General features: G+C 40.8%; 1 protein-coding gene across 2 annotated transcripts in view; it reads left to right on the top strand.

The window, feature by feature from the left end:
* Positions 1-19,660, top strand: part of shoc2 (SHOC2 leucine rich repeat scaffold protein) — a 140,401-nt gene that overhangs the window by 61,960 nt on the left and 58,781 nt on the right. The window lies entirely within an intron of this gene.

Below are 19,660 nucleotides of genomic sequence, written 5' to 3'. Positions count from 1 at the left end.
TTCATGTTGGCGAGCCTGTGAGTTGGATTCAAGAAATCTCTGGAGAGAAGGTTAAGATAATTTGAGAGAGAGTTTGGAATTGAAATTAGTAGAAGACATAAAGTCTAGCTTCTTAACTCTTCAGGGAAAAACTTGAATGTTTAAGCATATTTTTTATTGAAGGATGCTTCTTCCATTTTATTGTCAATTTTTCTTAAATTGTTATCACAGTAGGCTTGTGATATAAAGCTTCAAATGAAGGAAGTATGCCTACATTTGAAATAGTAATGCTATGTATAATATGTACAAAATATTGGTAGTATTGGCATCATAGCATTGCAGTAGAGCTAATAATGCAATCAGTAAAACCATACTGCTGCTTTTAAAAACAATTGATAACTGTAGCATAATTTTTGCTATACATTCTTAAGAATGAACTTTGTACAATACCCTCATTTCAATATTATTACAAACTACTAAAGCATCAATTCAGGAAAAAAAGTAAGATGCAGAATTTTTTAATTTTTAATTTGAATCATTGCAGCTGCACAGGTGGTAACTTTGACTTTAAATTTGGTATTCATAAATGTTCGCACTTTGGTTAAGGACAGGAAATTATTAGAGATGTTGATTTAATGGTTATTTGCTTCCCTTGAGCTGTGTTTGACGTGTTGCAATTCAAGTTTGAACATAAGCATTATATTTTATGGTCTTAAGATCAGTTCATAAATTTTCATTTAAGTATTGACTGCAGTAGAAGCAAATGAAACTACAGATCCCATGTTTCTGTCTTTGAATCCTCGCATAATCCAAATACCTCTATTCAGCAGTTATCAGTCCTAACTATTCAAACTATGAATTCATTTTGAACTGTATACTAACTCTGTACAAATGGAGTATTAACTCCTCATTTTTTTTAAACAGACCCACTTGAAGTAGGTGACAACCTAACTGTTGTAATTAAAGTTTTTGAACAGGTGCAAAAAGTATCATCATACAGACACAAATTTGGATTCAGGAGGCTATTTGGCTGTTAAATTCATACTGCACATCATCATCCCATAACTCTGCAATGTCTATTCTGTATATAAATCATTAAAAATATTTTGTCTCATTCAAAATGAGGTTAAAAGATTACTTTGAGCCCAGTTATAAACTTGGTTTGTATCATTTTAGTTTAGAAGGTTCAAAATGATTGAATCAAGGCTTTTACCACTGAAGTTATTAAAATTTTCCCTCTGGTGGGTGAATGCAAAAATATTGTCAAACCATTTAGGAGTAAAACCGTGAAGGGCCTGATGAAAGAGCAGCACTCCGAAAGCTAGTGCTTCCAAATAAACCTGTTGGACTATACCTGGTGTTGTGTGATTTTTAACTTTGTCCACCCCATTCAAACACCGGCACTTCCAAGTCATGGGAGACAAGAGTGTGTATTTTAAAAAGGAGTAAACCTGTGATTATGTTTATCTTTTAAAGAATGACCAGTTTGGGTGTGTTACATTTTGCATTTAATGGAAATAGATTTACTCTTCAAACCTTTTCGTTTGTCATCACCTAGGATAGAAGTGTCTGCATGTTTGTGCTGTTACTGGTATTATATATTGAATGTGAACAGTGGCTTACCCTGGTTGGCACCTGAGTCAGGAGTATTCATATCCATATAACTATTAAGACATGGTTAGTAAGATACTGTGTATCACTGTTACTTAAGTTGCTATTGATTGGAATTTTTTAAATGTATTGCTGAGTTAATATTTTGTTTAGGGGATGTAAGAAGTTTTGGAACTTTAAACTGAAATGCAATTTGGACTGCCATAACACATACCAGGTAGTAAATCAAGTGCTGCACATTTTTTGAGCTAGCCAATGCAGTAATGCTTTTAGAAGCTTTGAGAGGCAGAGTTTGAGACCAGGGGTTACCATGATTGTCTTAAATTGAGAGAATTCTACCTGACACCAGCCCCCAATTGGTTAAATTGCTTTGTTTTTAAAAAGCTGCCAGGAGCAGCCGGAGAAACAGAGTTGCAGAACCTCTGGACAGAGACCTTCCATTCATCCATTTTTAAAAGGTGTTGGGGGCAAAAGAAAAACCATGAAAACTTAAAACGAAAAGCCCCTTACCCGATGAATTAAAGAACTACTATATTGCCCGAGACGTGACTTGGTAAAATTAAATGAACTAAGAAAATAAATTTTCAACTTCTGATTTGAACTTAACTTTGGAATTTTATTTACCTGTCTTTATTCTTTGCCACCCAACTTTTGCCTGTCTAATTCTAATGGAATCTGTGTTTAGTTAGGGCTTTGAAGGGGTACAGTTTAAGTTGCATAGATTAGGCATCCTTTCTGTTCTGTCTTTTGTTAAAATTGTGAGTGAATAAATAGTTATTTTACAATCTCTAGAGAAACTTTGCTTTTGTCCTGAGCAGTAGTCAGTTAGGCAATTTAGTCGTTGGATGTCTTGGGATTTTATGGATTCTGTGACAGCTTGTGATAAGCTGATTATTGGTGGAATCTTTTTAGTTAAATTGTGATAGCTGAGATTTCCTCAAGGCATATAACTTTATCAATTAACTAATTGTCAGTTAACTCGTTCTTTGTCACAGAAATGGATCAGTATAATGTCACAGTATAATGGGCGTTGAACCTTATTTAATGTCCCATCATACCCAAGCATTTTGAATACTAGGAATTGCTTACCATTTTTGTGGTTTATGTTGGACATTTGATATGGAGCATAGAGAAATATGAGCCTATGCAAAACTTGGGCTTTCATCCAAAACCTCATTTTCTATTCTACTGAGACTTGATTGAAGCTGTGCTTCACCATACTTGTGGTCTAGACAAGGAAGCGTATTGTGCATATGCAGTTTTGTTATCTTAAGATCATTCATTTTGCTGGAATATTTTTTGTATCTTTTCTTTTGGAGACCTGTGCACTTTGAGTTAATTATTTTAAATGTAAGTCTGAATTCTATTTCATTTCCTCAGTCGGTTAAGTGTGGATGATTCGTTGGTACGTTGCTGCCTTTGCAGGACACTCTCTTAGCACTAGAGAAGACAGCTATACATAGGTGTTACCAAATTTACATATTTTGCTGTCAGCTGTAACTGAAATGGGCCATTAGCTTATGCTGCTTAATCCAGGAATTTATCAACCAAACTGCTTAATTATTTGAAGACTACAATTATAATTTAAGCTAAACTGTATCTCAGTTACTGAAATCAGAAGGGTTTGTGTAAATCATGCGAAGGAAATAAATCTAGAATTTAAACAGAATTTTAATTATATTAGTCTTGTCATTGTTTAGGTAAAATGCACATGAAGCATTGATGTTTTCCATATGCTTTTAAAAGATGAAAAGTATTAATAAGTGTTTGAAAAGAGCAAATGCAGTACAAATAGAGGTGAAAGTACTGCAGTTGAAGGTGAAGTAGAGGAAGTGATACAACAAGCCAGAGTTGGAAGTGAGGTGTGGACCACCATACGGTTCTGGAGAGAATGAAGAAGGTAAGAGAAAGCATGTCAGTGGAAGGATTTTGAATTCTTTGCATTATTTTAGAGTGTAAAGAATCAGTGTGATGGTTCCTTTTTGAAAAAAAGGGAGGAAGGAAAAGACCAGGAAATTACAGGCCACCAGAATATATCTGCATTTGGAGACGCACAGGCAATCAAGGACAATCAGTATGGATTTGTTAAGAGAAGGTTGTGTTTGACAAATACTATGGAATTTTTTCAGGAGGTAACCTGGATAAGGTCCCTTAGATCAGACTGGTCAATAAAGTTAAAAGCCATAGGATCCAAGGCAAAGTGGTACATTTGATCCAAAATTGGCTGAGGCAGGAAGTAGCATGTGATAGTAAAGGGATGCTTCTGTGAGTGGAAGTCTGTTTCCAGTGGGATTCTGTAGCATTACATAGAACAGAGATCATAGAACAATACAGCACAGAACAGGCCCTTCGGCCCACGATGTTGTGCTGAACATTTGTCCTAGCTTAAGCACCCATCCATGTACCTATCCAATTGCCGCTTAAAGGTCACCAAAGATTCTGACTCTACCACTCCCACAGGCAGCGCATTCCATGCCCCCACCACTCTCTGGGTAAAGAACCCACCCCTGACATCTCCCCTATATCTTCCACCCTTCACCTTAAATTTATGTCCCTTGTAACATTCTGTTGTACCCGGGGAAAAAGTTTCTGACTGTCTACTCTATCTATTCCTCTGATCATCTTATAAACCTCTATCAAGTCACCCCTCATCCTTCATCGTTCCAATGAGCAAAGGCCTAGCACACTCAACCTATCCTCGTACGACCTATTCTCCATTCCAGGCAACATCCTGGTAAATTTTCTCTGCACCCTCTCCAAAGCTTCCACATCTTTCCTAAAGTGAGGCGACCAGAACTGCACACAGTACTCCAAATGTGGCCTAACCAAAGTCCTGTACAGTTGCAACATTACTTCACGACTCTTGAATTCAATCCCTCTGCTAATGAACGCTAATACACCATAGGCCTTCTTACAAGCTCTATGAACCTGAGTGGCAACTTTCAAAGACCTATGAACATAGACCCCAAGATCCCTCTGTTCCTCCACCTCACTAAGAACCCTACCGTTAACCCTGTATTCTGCATTCTTATTTGTCTTTCCAAAATGGACAACCTCACACTTGGCAGGGTTGAACTCCATCTGCCACTCCTCAGCCCAGCTCTGCATCATATCCAAGTCCCTTTGCAGCCGACAAGAGCCCTCCTCACTATCCACAACTCCACCAATCTTCGTATCATCTGCAAATTTACTGACCCACCCTTCAACTCCCTCATCCAAGTCATTAATAAAAATTACGAACAGCAGAGGACCCAGAACTGATCCCTGCGGAACTCCACTTGTAACTGGGCTCCAGGCTGAATATTTACCATCTACCACCACTCTCTGACTTCGACCGGTTAGCCAGTTTTCTATCCAATTGGCCAAATTTCCCTCTATCCCATGCCTCCTGACTTTCCGCATAAGCCTACCATGGGGAACCTTATCAAATGCCTTACTAAAATCCATGTATACGACATCCACTGCTCTACCCTCATCCACATGCTTGGTCACCTCCTCAAAGAATTCAATCAGACTTGTAAGGCAAGACCTACCCTTCACAAATCCGTGCTGGCTGTCCCTAATCAAGCCTTTTCAGATACTCATAAATCCTATTCCTCAGTACCCTTTCCATTACTTTACCTACCACCGAAGTAAGACTAACTGGCCTGTAATTCCCGGGGTTATCCCTATTCCCTTTTTTGAACAGGGGCACAACATTCGCCACTCTCCAGTCCCCTGGTACCACCCCTGTTGACAGTGAAGATGAAAAGATCATTGCCAACGGTATTGCAATTTCCTCTCTTGCTTCCCACATAATCCTAAGATATATCCCGTCAGGCCCGGGGGACTTGTCTATCCTCAAGTTGTTCAAAATGTCCAACACATCTTCCTTCCTAACATGTATCTCCTCGAGCTTACCAATCCGTTTCACACTCTCCTCTTCAACAATACGTTTCCATTGCTGCTGATCCCCTTGCTGTTTGTGGTGCACATACATGATAGGGACTTAAACGTAGAAGGTATGATCAAGAAGGTCACAGATAACATGAAAATTGGTAGCATAGTAAATAGAGAAGAGGATAGGTGTAAACTGCAGGAGGATTTAAATGGACTCATGAGGTGGGCACAGTATGGAATGGAATTCAGTCTGGAAAGGTGAGAGATAATTCACTTGGGGAGGCAGACAAAGCAAGGGATTCCACTATAAAGGGTAGGACCCTGGAAACGACTGAATATCAGGGGGACCTCAGTGTGCACATCCACAGATCCCTGAAGGTAGCAGGACAAGTATATAAACAACAGAGAAGTGGGCAATAGGAGCAGGATTGGTCATTCAGGTCTTCAGCCTGCTCCATCATTCAGTATGATCATGCCAGGTCACCTAATTCAGTACCCGGTCCCGCTTTCTCCTCTTATTCTTTGATCGCTGTTGCCCTAAGAACTATATCTCTGCCTTCTTGAAAACATTTAATGTTTTGACCTCCCCTTCTTGATTATACCTTTCTGTAACAGAGAATTCCATAAACTCTGCACTCTGAGTGAAGAAATTTCTTATAGAGTCATTGAGATGTACAGCATGGAAACAGACCCTTTGGTCCAACCCGTCCATGCCGACCAGATATCCCAACCCAATCTAGTCCTACCTGCCAGCACCCGGCCCACATCCCTCCAAACCCTTCCTATTCATATTTCAAAGGAATTTGGATGAGTATGTTGCAATTGTATCAGCCTCCACCACTTCCTCTGGCAGCTCATTCCATACGCGTACATCCCTCTGCATGGAAAAAGTTGCCCCTGAGGTCTCTCTTGTATCTTTCCCATCTCACCCTAAACCTATGCCCTCTAGTTCTGGACTCCCCGACCCTAGGGAAAAGACTTTGCCTATTTATCCTATCCATGCTCATAATTTTGTAAACCTCTATAAGGTCACCCCTCAGCTTCCGACTCTCCAGGGAAAACCGCCCCAGCCTGTTCAGCCTCTCCTTATAGCTCAAATCCTCCAACCCTGGCAACATCCTTGTTAATCTTTTCTGAACTCTTTCAAGTTTCACAACATCTTTCTGATAGGAAGGAGACTAAAATTGCATGCAATATGCCAACAGTGGCCTAACCAATGACCTGTACAGCCACAACATGACCTCCCAACTCCTGTACTCCATGCTCTGACCAATAAAGGAAAGCATACCAAACACCACCTTCACTATCCTATCTATCTGCGACTCCACTTTCAAGGAGCTATGAACCTGCACTCCAAGGTCTCTTTGTTCAACAACACTCCCTAGGACCTTACCATTAAGTGCATCAGTCCTGCTAAGATTTGCTTTCCCAAAATGCAGCACCTTGCATTTATCTGAATTAAACTCCATCTGCCACTTTTCAGCCCATTGGTCCATCTGGTAAAGATCCTGCTGTAATCTGAGGTAACCCTCTTCGCTATCAACCACACCTCCAATTTTGGTGTCATCTGCAAACTTACAAACCATACCTCTTATGCTCGCATCCAAATCATTTATATAAGTGATAAAACGTAGAGGACCTAGCATCGATCCTTGTGGCACTCCACTGGTCACAGGCGTCCAGTTTGTCTTCTACCTTTGAGCCAGTTCTGTATCCAACTGGCTAGTTCTCCATGTATTCCGTGAGATCTAACCTTGCTAACCAGTCTCCCATGGGGAACCTTGTCGAACGCCTTATTGAAGTCCATATAGATCACATCTGCCCTCATCAATCCTCTTTGTTACTTCTTCAAAAAACTCAATCAAGTTGTGAGACATGATTTCCCACGCACAAAGCTATGTTGTCTATCCCTAATCAGTCCTTGCCTTTCCAAATCCATGTACATCCTGTCCCTCAGGATTCCCTCCAACAACTTGCCCACCACCGACGTCCGGCTCACTGGTCTATAGTTCCCTGGCTTGTCCTTACCACCCTTCTTAAACAGTGGTACCACGTTAGCCAACCTCCAGTCTTGATGATACAAATATCTCAGTCTCAAGTGTTTTTAAAAGAAATTTCCTCCATTCCTTGTCCCCAAATTTTAGGCCCCTTAATTGTGGCAATGAATGAATGTCAAAAGGAGAGTTATGAGAGTCTTTGTTCCATATAATCCTGTCCCTGTGTTCCAAGTGATCTGCAATTAATTATTTTATAATGGACTCTTATATTTTCACTACTATTGATGTCAGGCTAACCATTCTATAATTTCCAGTTTTTTTTGTGCCTCCTCCTTTAAATAGTGGGGTTACATTACCTACTAAGCAATCTAAAGGAAGTATTCCGGAGGCAGCATGGTGTCTCAGTGGTTAGTACTGTTGCCTCACAGTGCCAGGGACCTGGGTTCGATTCATGCCTCAGGTAACTGTCTGGGTTGAGTTTGCACATTTTCAGCATGTCTGCGTGGGTTTCCTCTGGGTGCTTCAGTTTCCTCCCAAAATCCAAAGATGTACATGTTACGTGAATTGGCCATGCTAAATTGCCCATAGTGTTCAGGGATGTGTAGGTTAGGTGCATTATTCTGGAGTAAATGTAGAGTAGTAGGGGAATGGGTCTGAGTGGGTTACTGAAGAGTCAGTGTGGACTTGTTCAGCCAAAGGCCATGTTTCCACACTGTTGGGTTTCTATGAAAATCTTGGAAGATGACCACTAATTCATCCACTCTTTCTCGGGTCACCTCCATTAAATAATCTGGAATGTAGGTTAACAGTTCCTGAGGGTTTACCATCCAAATCCTGTCAATTTCCCCAACACTATTTCCCTATTAATACTGATTTCCTTCATTTCCCCCCTGTCATTAGATCCTGGGTTCCCCAAGACCTTTGGGATGTTATTTGTGACTATCTTTGTGAAAGCAGAACCAAAATTTGTATTTAATTGGTCGGCCATCTCTTTATTCCCAATTATAACTTGCCCTGTTTCTGCTTGTAAGGAATCTTCATTTGTCTTCTCTAACCTTTTTCTCCAACTATCTGTAGAAGTTTTACTGTCGGTTTGTATGTCCCTCACATGCTTACCTTCATATTTCCTTTTCCCCCTCTTAATTCTTTTAACCTTTCTTTAAACCGAAATCTGGACCGTTCCAATCCTAAGGTCTGGCTTTCTTCAGCCAATTTGTATGCCTGTTTTGTGGATGTAGTGCTGTCCCTAATTTACCATGAGCCATGGTCAGGCCACCTGTCCCACATTTAATTTTGTGCCAGAAAGGAAAGAACAATTGTTGTTCCATGCATTTTTAAAAACTGTTTGCCATTACCTCTGCACTGTCATCCTTTATGTTCCCAAATTTATCGTAGCCAGCTGATGCCATATACCATGAGTGTATATTGGATGCTTACCTTTGTTAGCATGAAACACAAGAGCATTGAGGTTATGCTGGAGCTGTATAAAATGCTGGTTAGGCCACAGCCGGAGTACTGTGTGCAGTTCTGGTTATCACATTGTAAGAATGTTGTAATCGTGCTAGAGTGAGTGCACAAGAGATTTATGAGGATGTTGCTTGGGTTGAAGGGTCTGGACTATGAGGAAAGATTGGACGGGTTTGGTGTTTTCCTTGGAGTATTAAAAGTTCAGAGAGGACCTAATGGAGATATATAAGACTGAGGAGTATAAGATGGATGGAAGACTTGTATATTTCAGCCCCTGACCATAATTACTCTCATTAAAAACTTAATTACATTCTCAAATAGTAGTCTGATTCTGGCTGAGAAAACACACCATCAAAATGCAACTCTTGAAAATAAATTATAAATTATAGAGCAGGATTAGAGAGCAGCATTTACATTTTTTTTCAAGCATTACTTTGGTGTGATGTAGGTGATTATGAGGATCCTGATCTATTTGGAATGGGAGGAAAGAACATTTGGCAAGGTAATGAGTGCAATTTAAGTTGCATTGGCAGGAAAAATAATCTATTGAAGGTGGCCTTAGAATTTGAAAGATATTAACTTCCAAGTGCAAATGTTGCCTGAATTCCTGATATACAAAACATGGTGAATAAGGAAGACTAATCCAAGTAAAGCTTTAATTCTTCCTTTAATGAAGAAATCCTTTGAACTAGATTCGATTTTCTTTCTCTTTCCAAGTTGATAACTGCTGTTTAATGACCAATGATTTTTGATTAGAATCCAGGATTAAACATTAATTTAATGAAGATGCATTTGAATTGAACACCCTTCAAGGCTGTGGTAACCTGAACTGACCATGTGAGAGACTTCTCCTCATCTGAAACGGCAGAAATTGCAAGAGCAAGAATGATCATATGCAGAAGATCTTCAGTGTTGGTGTTTGTAAAAATATATTACCAAAATGCACAATGTGGCAGATGTTTTCATTTAAAGTACTTCTTTCCTTTTTTCAGCTCTAAATTAAACCCAATCAATTGTGGGCTGTGTTGGTCTTTTGCTTCAACTCAGGGCAAAAGCAGCTAAAAGGCTTTTGTGATAGTGTACCTATCTGTGAGCCAGGACACTTGAGATCAAGTCCTACCTTCTGTAGAGGTGTCATAATATTTCTGAACAGGTTGACTCAAAATATCTAAAAGCACCCAAACTGAGTTAATTGACTGCAAACACACAAAAACAAGGATTTAAAAACAAACTGACAAACATTATTGAAGAACTGATGTGTTAGTGTAACTCCTTTTGCTAATCCCCAGGATTATATTATTTGTCAGTATGCATGCATCATTTACTTAATGGGTAGTATCTCAGAGCATAGACATTGCCTACATCTTAAAAATGCTTATCACTTAATGGCCTTGAAATTAGTGCTTCCACCTTTTTTATGTCCAATTTCTGATCAAACCTAAACTGATTGTAGCATTGATATGATTCAGAACAGAGTCTTTCCATTTCCAAGGTTCCATAAATTTTCTAAAGCCATGGCAGACACATTGGCATGTAGTGCCATGAGGAAGTGATGATGTGGAGATGCTGCTGTTAGATTGGGGTGGGCAAAGTCAAAAGCCTCATGGCACCAGGTGATAGTCCAGCAGATTTATTAGAAATCGCAAACTTTCGAATAAACCTGTTGAACTATAACCTGGTGTTGTGACTTCTGACTATGAGGAAGTGAGACAATTTTGGTCCACACAGTCCCCATAAACATCAATATGAGGAAAATGATATACCAGCTTGGTGATTATCCTACCTATGATCAGTGACTCTAATCCCATGTGTTGACACTTTTTCATAATTCCTTTAATTTGCTTTTCTCCCATTTATGATGCTTAAATATTGTTAACTCTTCACTCAACTTCGGTGTAATGTATTATTTTGTGGCCATGTTTGTATACAAACAAAAAAAAATTGGTAGCTTGAGATTTCTGTGGTGCAGTTAACCTTTTATAATTGGTTTCTGTGTTGCACATTTAAAGTAAGAAGGTAAAGTTGCATTGTCTTATCAGGCCATACGGCTGTGCTGTGATTAGAGAAAGATGACTGATAGTGGTTTAATCTGGTAACCTTTAATCAGTGTTGGAATTAAACCCATGGTGTTGGCATCACTCCGCATTGAGATTCAGCTATCCAGGCAACTGAGCTAACCGAGAGATGAAATATTGCAGGGTCGTTAAATGAACTCTGCACATTCCATGTGAAAAATAAGCAAAAGCTGGTGATATTTTCAAAAAAATGGACTGCCTCAAAAATAGTCCTATGTATTTGCCTATGACAGATACTATACTGAAAGTGTAATGTTATATTTGTAATAAATTTAGTTGCTGCTAAGCACACCATTCAGTTCCTAGTATGAAGATAGATACGTGCAAACTGAGGAACTAGCACTTTATTACATGTCTGTTAGAAGTACAAAATATTCCAGCTGATATACCTTTTTCTTCCTTAATGCATCTGCACTTAAACATAATCTGCCTAAAATGATTCCTAAATAATAGTTCCACTTACTGTCATTAAAATGACAATATGTGGGAGAGAGTGTATTTTGGCTTACTCTGAGGTTTGATATGGATCTTCATGAGCAATAAATTTTCAAACTTCTTCTCTGGGAGAAAAATGGGTTTCTGACCAGATCACCGCTCCTGCATCAGCAAAGGAGAAACAAATTGATTTGGAAAGATTGCATTTTTCTTGATTTATCTTGACATTATGTTGAATTTTAGTTACATTGCATATTGTTATGTAAAGTGGGCCATCAGTATTCACTTTAATCATCTGATTCTAATACCCTGGACCTTTTAAGGATTAAAATGATTTTAAAAAACTAACCTAAATTGACTGCTATGATTACCTGATTAATGCAAATAACACAATGAAATATACAAGACTTGGTGCAGTGAACAAAGTTAAAAATCAACAACACCAGGTTATAGTCCGGGTTTAATTGGAAGCACACTAGCTTTCGGAGCGACGCTCCTTCATCTGGTGATAGTGGAGGGCTCAATCCTAACACAGAATTTATAGCAAAAATTTACAGTGTGATGTAACTGAAATTATACATTGAAAAATTGATTGTCTGTTAAGCCTTTCATCTGTTAGAATACAGTGATAGTTGCACTTCTTTCATGTGTAAATCACAAACCCTTTTTTTTAAAACGTTGTATTCTCGGGTTAGCTGTTAACAATGGTGATAGCTAGACAATATGTTGAAGGTGTTAGCCCCTTGTTCTCTGTCTATGACCTGATGTTTAGATTGATTCTAATCTAAAAAGTGAGATAACGGAGTTTTACATAAATTCATGCAGTTTTTGAGCTCAGAGTTCTACATGAATGCAAGCAGTTTTTGAGCAAAGTACAATGTAACACTGCAAGTACAAATTCATCCCACAAAATATGTGTGTGTGTCTGTCTGGGTTGGGGGTTGAGAGTGTGAGAAAGTGTGTGTGTGTAGTGAGTGCAGAGTGTCTTAAGTCTGTGAGGGGTGCATGTGGGAGTATGTGCCTCTGTAAGGGTGTGTGAGGGTGCCTGTGTGCGCATCTGTGTATATGAGTGTGTGTGTGTGTAGGAGTATCTGAGAGTGTGTATAGTGCAATGGTGATCACCTGTAATGTGACATGAACCCAAGGTCCCGGTTGAGGCCCTCCCATGGGTACCGAACTTAGCTATCAGCCTCTGCTCGGCCACTTTTCGCTGCTGCCTGTCCTGAAGTCCACCTTGGAGGATGGTCACCTGAAGGTCCGAGGCTGAATGTCCTGGACCACTGAAGTGTTCCCCAACTGGGAGGGAACCCTCCTGTCTGTTGATTGTTGTGCGGTGCCCATTCATCGTTGTCATAGCCTTTGCTCGGTATCCCCAATGTACCATACCTCCGGGCATCCTTGCCTGCAACGTATAAGATAGACAACGTTGGCAGAGTCACATGAGTACCTGCCATGTACAAGGTGGGAGATGTCCCCACGCGTAATGGTGGTATCTATGTCCACACTCTGACATGTCTTGCAGCGTCTACCGTGACAGGAGTTGTCCTGAGAGCTGGGCAGCTTGCTACGAACAGTGATCTGTTTGAGGTTTGGCGGATGTTTGGCGTGGAGGCGTGGGGAAGGTCTTGGTGAGGTGCTCATCCTCATTGGTAATGTGTTGCAGGTCACGAAGAACATGGCGTAATTTTTCAGCTCCTGGGAAATACTGAACAACGAAGGGTACCCTGTCGGTTGCAGCATGTGTCTGTCTCCTGAGGAGGTCATTACGGTTCCTTGCTGTGGCACGTCTGAACTGGCGGTCGATGAGTTGAGCATCATACCCCGTTCTTGTGAGGGCATCCTTGAGTACTTCCAGGTGTCCGTCACTCTCCTTCTCATCTGAGCAGATCCGGTGTACGCGTAGGGCATGTCCATAGGAGATGGCTGTTTTAATATGTTTTGGGTGGAAGCTGGAGAAGTGTAGCATTGAGAGGTTGTTTGCGGTAGAATGTGGTGCTAAGGTGTCCATCCTTGATGGAAACGCATGTGTCCAAGAATGAGACAGATAGTCGAGTAGTCCATGGTGAGTTTGATGGTGAGATGAAACTTATTGATGTCACTGTGTAGTTTTATCAGTGACTCCTCGCCATGGGTCCAGAGGAAGAAAATATCATCAATGTACCTGGTGTACTTTGCTGAAAAACTGCATGCATTCATGTATAACTCTGAGCTCAAAAACTGCATGAATTTATATAAAACTCCGTTATCTCACTTTTTAGATTAGAATCAATCTAAACATCAGGGCATAGACTGAGAACTCAGGGGGCCAACACCTTCAACATATTGTCTAGCTATCACCATTGTTAACAGCTAACCCGAGAATGCAACTTTTAAAAAAAAGGTTTTGTGATTTACACATGAAAGAAGTGAAACTATCACTGTATTCTAACAGATGAAAGGCTTAACAATCAATTTTTCAATGTATAATTTCAGTTATATCACACTGTAAATTTTTGCTATAAATTCTGTTAGGATTGAGCCCTCCACTGTCACCTGATGAAGGAGCGTTGCTCCGAAAGCTAGTGTGCTTCCAATTAAACCTGTTGGACTATAACCTGGTGTTGTGATTTTTAACTTTGTACACCCCAGTCCAACGCCACTGCACCAATGATTTGGAGATGCCGGAGTTACCATTTTAATCAAGACGCACAAACTTGGATGAAGAGGAATTTGTATCTCCTGTTTAACTCTCACTTCACATTCTTCACACACTTCACAAATTGAAGGTTTGTTTCATTCTGAATCGATGAGTGGTAGACAATGTTAAAAATCACAAACACCAGATTATAGTCCAACAAGTTTATTTGGAAACACTAATTTTCAGACTGCTGCTCCTTCATCAGGTAGATCATAGGACACAGAATTTACAGAGAAAGATCAGTGCCATGCAATTGAAACGACATATTGAACAAACCTAGATTGCTGTTAAGCCTTAATCTTCTGTGTCTTTCTCTGAAGATCTTTTGCTCATAACTGTAAGGAATTAAGCAACAATATTTGAGGCTTTTTTTATTCATTCATGAGATATTGGTGTCGCAGGCTAGTCTTGCATTTATTGCTAGAGGGCACTTGAGAGTCAACCAGATTGTGATTGTCTTTGGTCACATGCAGGCCAGACTAGGTAAGAATGGCAGGTTTCCTTCCCTAAAGAACATTACTGAAGTTCACAATTGATAATAAACACATGGTCGCTATTAGGCCAGCTTTTAATTCTCATTTCACTATCTGCCGTTGTGGGGTTTGAATCATTGTCCCCAGATCACTAGCTGAAGCCCCCTGGATTGCTGACTTAACGACAATATCATTGGGTCATCACCTCCCTTGAGTCTTGGTCTTGATTCTTTTTGGTAAATCTATTTCAAAGAAAATAAGTGGAGGGTAGTGGGTGAGTGGCATTTTTGTGACAATGCCTGTGGCTAATGAAGTTGTACAGGATCAGTGTTGGGACTCTCGCTGGGTTTGTGGTATATAAAAACAACGTAGATTTCATTGTAGGAGTGTTGACCAGTATGTTTATGGTTGGTATGAAAACTGGTGGGTTCGTAAATAGTGAGGAGGATTTAGGAGAATCGACGTTTCGGGCATAAGCCCTTCTTCAGCAATTTCCTGAAGAAGGGCTTATGCCCGGAATGTCGATTCTTCTGCCCCTCGGATGCTGCCTGGCCTGCTGTGTTTTTCCCGCACCACATTTTTCAACTCTGGGACTCCAGCATCTGCAGTCCTCACTTTCTCCTACAGGAGGATTTAGTCAGGCTGGTCAATGGCAAATGGAATTCAGTTTGGATAAGTGAGAAGTGATGAACTTTGCCAAGTCAAGCAAGGCAAGGGAATACATGAATGGGAAGACTCTGGGAAAACACCATGGGCCAGAAAGACCCTGGTGTTCATACACACTGGTCTCTTAAGGTAGTAGAATAGGTAGATGGAGTGGGTAAGGAGCTGTATAGGAAACTTGCCTTCAAGAACTGAGGAACAGAATTTGAGAGCAAAGAGGTTATGCTGGTACTGGTTGGTTAGGCCACAGTTGAAATATTGTGTACAGTTCTGGAATCCATATTACAGGAAGTTGTGATTGCACTGGAGAGATTGCAGAATAGATTTACGAGAGTGTTCAGAAGGATATGTCCTGTCCCACTGGCAAGACAGACTCAGCAGAGGTGGCAGCACAGTAGTTGACCTCAACATTGACCGTGGACCGTATGATGTCTCAAGGTCAAGGAAACCACCTGCTGATTCCCATGTACTGTCCTCCCTCGGCTGATGAATCAGTATTCCTTCCCATTGAACAGCACTCTGAGAAAGCACTGAGGATGGCAAGGCCAAAATATACTGTGTGGCATCCGTCTCCTTCACCAAATGTGGCTCAGCATCACGACTGATCGAGCTGGTCAGGTCCTAAAGGACTCAGCTGCTGGACTAAGTCTGCAGTAGGTGGTACAGGAACCAATAAGAGGGAAAAACACATTTCATCTCAGTCTGCCAGCTACAGATTAATCTTTCCATGACAGTATTGGTAAGAGTGACCACCACCACATTCCTTGTGGAGATGAAGTCCTGCTTTCACACACAGAATACCCTCCACCGAAAATATTGAAAATTGACCAGATATGTACTAAACACTGAAAGCAGGACAAATCTAATCCGGCCAGTTGCTGTCTCATCAGTCTATTCTCGATCATCAGTAAAATTATGGAAGGTATCATTTAATAGTGCTATCAAGCAGCACCTTTTCAGTGATGCCCAGTTTGGGTTCCCCCAGGGTCCCTCAGCTTCTGACCTCATTATAGCCTTCATTTAACATGTTCAACAGAGGTGGACCAAGAGTGGCAGCCCTTGACCAGGTTGAGCATCAGTGAGTATCAGGTGCAAACTCTCCACTAGTTGGAGTCATACCTGGCACATACGTAATTGTGGTTGTAGGAGGTCAGCCATCTTAGCTCCAAACATCTCTGCAGGAGTTCCTCAGAGTACTGTCCTCGGCCCAACCACCTTCAGCTGCGTCATCATTGACCTTCCCTCCATCATAAGGTCGGAGTGGGGATGCTTGCTGATGATTGCGTAATGTTCAGCACCATTTGGGACTTCAGACTTAGGCTGACAAGTGGCAGGTGGTAATTGTGCCACACAAATGCCCAGGTTTTACGACGCTAGATCTCTAATGACAGACAATATGAATGGGATATCTTTATCCCAATCATTCGGGTAATCCTGACAGTACGCTCTCAACGTGGTCTTCACGGTCTGATGCAACCTTTCTAAATCGCCCTGGGATTCAGGATGGTACGGACTGAATTTAAAGTACTGTATACCTAAACTGTCCATAACCACCTCAAACAGTCTAGCAGTAAATTTGACTCTTAGTCTGACTGAGTCTGTCTGGATAGCCCACACTGTAGGAAGAAAGCTACTAACTCCTCTAATACCTTTTTGCCTTGATACCCCATTATGGAACTGTCTCCGGAAATCTGGTATACACATCCATTATGGGTGTAAAACAAGTACTGGTTCCCACTTTTAGTTCTCTGGAGGGGACCTACACAATCGATTATAACTCGCCTGGAAGGTTTCTCAAATGTGGGAATTGGCAACAGAGGGGCTGGTTTTATTACCAGACTGTGGTCTACCTACTATTTGGCATGTATGACGTGTACAGCAAAAGTTAATCACATCCTTGTGCATTCCAGGCCAATAAAAATGTTTTGTACCTTAGCCTAAGTCTTTCATACCCCTAGGTGACCTCCTACAGGTAGTTCATGTGCTACCTGTAACACTTCCTGTCTGTGTGCTACTGGCCACACAATCTGGTGCACTATGGCCCGTTTCTCCTCTCCACGAACCTGCGGTGGTCTCCAGTTCCATTTTAGGATTCAGTCTTTCAGATGATAACCCTCCGGAATGTTCTCTGCCTCCTTTTCAGAGTACACATCCACACATATGTCTTTTGTTATCTTGTCTTGCAAATCTCTTCACCTTTCAAGACTAAGCACTTCTGTCTGACCCTCTGCCTGTTCAGGTTTTTCCTGCACCATTACATCAAACAGGGTATTTGCTAACTGAACTTCAACTCCTTTGCCTTCCTCTTTTCATTTTGTGCTATGATTTATGATGGTGGGATCTAGTTACTGCATGGTCTGGGAAAATACCAGGATATTTCTGTTTTAACTCCTCAGTTTCTTGATCTTCCTTGAGCTTCTCCACAACAAGGGGTGTCATTCCCACCTTGGGTCCTGCGAAATCATTCCCAAGAACAAACTGAATTTCTGGAACTGACACTGTCAATCACTTCCTGATGAAGGGCTCATGCCCGAAACGTCAATTTTTCTGCTCCTCGGATGCTGCCTGACCTGCTCTGCTTTTCCAGCACCACTCTAATCTTGACTCTGTCAATCACTCCCACTATTACTTCCCCAGTCTTAGTTAGTGCTCCAACCTGATCTTATATAGGGGAACGCTAAATTTCTGTCCATCTATCCCATAAATTACCACACTCGCGGGTAACAGATTAGAAAGAGTGCATATTCACTCATCCTTTACTATCAGCGACTGGTTAGTTCCTGTATTTCTCAAAATTATAACTTCTTGTCCTTCTCCCCCTGCTCTTTGAGTAAACTTTACCCACAGAGGTGAATTCTTTGTAGAAATCAGGTACTAACTTAATACGCAGTCCCTGCCTGAGTTGTGGGCACTCTCCTGCAGCTCCTCAGCTCTTCTTGGCGTCTTCTTTACTACCTTCACTAATGCCACTGGCTTAGCTTCTTTTGCCACATCTTTTTCCACCGCGCCTTTCTTTAACAACCAGCACTATGTCTTTACGTGTCCCACTCTGGCAGTCAAAACACCTTTTCCCAGTGCCCTTCTGAAACCATCAGCACTGTGATTTTCTGTGTCCCACTCCATTACAGTGAAAACACCTGAGGCCTTTCACCTCCTGTTGGCCTTCTTTAGCCTGTGGTAAAATCTTACCAGCATGCTCAACTCTTGGCTTAGTAGTATAGGATCTCCCCTTCTCCCAACTTCTATCCCTCACAGGGTGAAAATCTGGCTGGAAGCTTGTCTTACGCACCAGCATGTACCCATCTGCTAAGTCTGCTGTCCTTCTCACTTCCTGAACTTTCTGTTCCTCCATGTGAATTCTTACCATCTCTGGAAGTGAGTTTTTAAACTCCTCCAGTAGAATAATCTATCTTTTGAGCCTCTAATGTCCTATCTATTTTCAAAGCCTGCAAATTGACTATGTTTCATTCTTAGTCTGACCTGGTTCCGTCTTTGTGTTTCTGAACCGTGGTCTATATGGTTCTGTTACCAATTCATAAGCACTTAAAATAGCCTATTTAACCTATTCATAATCTCATAATCTTGACCCCTCATCTGACAATGTGGCAAATATCTAACTAGCTCTGCCTACCAATTTAGTCTGAACTTGCATTATCCATAAATCCTCGGAACACTCCGTCTGCCTTGCCAATTTTTCAAATGAAATAAAGAAAACTTCAACATCTTTCTCATCAAAATGTGGCGGAGTTTTTACATATATATATAGAGATCACTACCTCCTTTTAATCTCCATTCTGTTAACTTGACTTTGTTGACTAAGGTGCAACTTCTCAATTTCAAATTCTCTCTCTTTCTCTCTTCTTTCCCTCTCCTTTTCTTCTCTCTCTTCCTCTTTCTCTCTCCCTTTTCTCTCTGTCTTTGCTCAGCCAAGAACCTTCTCTCTCTTTTTTCCTCTCTGTCTTCTGTCTCTTTCTTTTTCTCTGTCCCTTTGCTTGCATTCTAACTCCATTTTCCTCAATTGTAATCAGTTTTTATACCTCTACTGCACTTCCTTGAGCTTCTCCACAACAAGGGGTGTCATTCCCACCTTGGGTCCTGCCAAGTTTAACAGAATAATTAATGAACCACTATTTACAATTTCTTTCTTTAATCTATCTTTTAGCTTCCCTTCTATAAAAGTAGTCCGATAAAACTCCCAATTAAATTTTACAAACCAACACTTCTTATCCCAAAATCAGACAGCTGTAGGTTCTTGTCTTCGGGTCTTCATGTGTCGTCTTTCCACCTTGTTAGGAATTTCTTCTTCACAGGTTATTGATCAAGAAGGGACTTTTAAGAGAGATATTCCAGACTGCTTGAATCAACATGTTAGGCTTGGCAGTTCTCCCCTCAACTATTCAATCT

This window comes from Chiloscyllium plagiosum, unplaced genomic scaffold (assembly GCF_037043375.1).
Source record: "Chiloscyllium plagiosum isolate Xiang-an unplaced genomic scaffold, Cpla_swu_hap1 HiC_scaffold_22, whole genome shotgun sequence".
NCBI classification, from domain to species: Eukaryota; Metazoa; Chordata; class Chondrichthyes; order Orectolobiformes; family Hemiscylliidae; genus Chiloscyllium; species Chiloscyllium plagiosum.
The sequence above is the reverse complement of the archived record's forward strand: the minus strand, read 5'-3'. Positions and strand labels throughout refer to the sequence as shown.